Source organism: Pygoscelis adeliae, unplaced genomic scaffold (genome assembly GCF_000699105.1).
Source record: "Pygoscelis adeliae isolate BGI_AS28 unplaced genomic scaffold, ASM69910v1 Scaffold155, whole genome shotgun sequence".
NCBI classification, from domain to species: domain Eukaryota; kingdom Metazoa; phylum Chordata; class Aves; order Sphenisciformes; family Spheniscidae; genus Pygoscelis; species Pygoscelis adeliae.
Window position 1 is genome coordinate 4,850,648 of NW_008824932.1, and position 1,873 is coordinate 4,852,520.

General features: G+C 40.7%; 1 long non-coding RNA gene across 1 annotated transcript in view; it reads right to left on the reverse strand.

Moving 5' to 3' along the window:
• Positions 1-42: 42 nt before the first annotated feature.
• The window catches only part of LOC103917862, a 19,112-nt gene continuing 17,281 nt past the window's right edge, over positions 43-1,873 (reverse strand). Inside the window, exon 2 of the long non-coding RNA XR_663650.1 lies at positions 43-954. This is a non-coding gene — a long non-coding RNA (uncharacterized LOC103917862). The remainder of the gene's footprint in view (positions 955-1,873) is intronic.

A 1,873-nucleotide genomic window follows, 5' to 3' on the forward strand; every position in this document is an offset into this window, starting at 1 on the left:
CCTTTTTTGTTTTCATTTTGCTCTGTGGTTTTCTGTTGGTTGTTTTTTTTTCTTTACAATATATACAATGGAAGACTTTGATTTCTTTTTTCTGATTTTTTTTGTCAGTTCCTGTGCAATTGATGAATTCAAGTTGACACTTGTAAATACCATGTACAGTAATGTTTGTCTTCATTGTAGTTATTACAGACTATTATTTTACAAGGAGTACAAAATTATTTTTCTTTTGGAAAGAACTCAACATCGGGGTTATCTTACAACTGATAGTATCAGTAAATATGACTGTACAATCAAGGCCCAGGGACCAATGACTCATATTATATTATTTTCTGAATTACAATCTTAAAACAAGAATAGTACCCTACTCTATTCTTAGAAGCCTTGTTTTAAGCAGGTTTCCCACTCTGTTTACAACAGAATATAGTATACCTCAGTTCCACATCAAAAAAGATGTGCTGTAGGAAAAGTTACATTTTAATTAAAAAAGTACATGTATAAATCAAAACCTATGTTAAATATTTAATACTCTTCAACCAACATTAAGTTTTGTATGTAATAATTTACAATGATGATTTGTCATACAGGTTTTCAGCAGCAAATGAAGTTGTGTAAATGTGCTAGTAAAATACCCATTCTCACCATGACATAGTGGTGGGCACATGAGTTCATTGTGGCCAGCTAAGTCCTTATGGTAGAGGATGAAGTAAGAGAGACTCATTGTCCAGGTGTCACAGTGCTTCTGCTTGGCACAACACAGGATGTGCAGCTCAGTCAACTAACTCCTGAGGTTTGTGTAAAGTAAACAAACTGAACTGGATGCATCGTACCCATTTACAGAGGAAGAGGAGGAGGAGGAGGAGGAGGTGAGGTCCTAGTTGTGATAGCATGAAACATTTATAGTCTTGATACCCATGAGTTAAAGAAGGATTTGCTGAGGTTGTATAGGTCATCATTCTGAAATTGAAAGAGAAAGAAAATTAGCATCACGGGCACTTTAAAAGCTTTTATTTCCCTCCCCCTCCTTTTTTTTTTTTCCCTTTAAAAGAGTTATCATCCAAACCGAAAATGTTAGCACTTTGAAAAATTATGGCATACACAGTTGAACTGTACTCAAGCATCTGAATCCCAAAAGCATTTAGAACAGATGTTGGCAATAAAATTCAAAGCAGTCAGAAATACATTTAAAACTTGCAAGAGATTCACCTAAGCAGAAACAATTTAAGTGTCCGTACTGATTAACTCCGGCAAGCTCCTGTGACAAGAGAAAGAAAAGCTCAAACCATTAGCCTGCTGGTGGTGTTTTTACTCACCACAAGAAAGATTCATTAGGCCTCCTTGTAGGGCTTCCTGGCCACCTGCAAATGCCATGGCTTGCATGAGAAGGATGACCAAGGAACGAAGCATTAGGGGTGCAGCATTACCATTCCTCTAGACATACAAGTTACAAAAAAAATTGTATCTAGAAAATCCTGTTGAAGTCCATAAATTTATCTACATTCTGCTTCTCTCTCTGACAGAGGACTGGGTGAATAACAAGGCCCTGCAACCCTAATAATACGAAGCACAGGTTTACTGGGGAATGAGTGTCAGAAGCTGCCTTTGACCCTGTCCCACCAGTCCTCCTCATCTCTCGACTCCAGCCTCCCTGATCTAGCACACGGTGCAACTGTCTCTGTCAACGAGTCCTCTCAACTCTGCTTTTCAGTCCATTTTACACAGGCAGGTCATCGGTACAAGGGCCCTGATCACGGGCGACGCAGCGCACAGTGGGGCGCCCTCGGTGCCGATCTGCCTCGTGTCCTGCCGGCAATCCTGCGGCAGATGCTTCGGCCCCCAGCGGGGGGCGGTCCCCCCGCTGGGGGCAGGAGGGTTG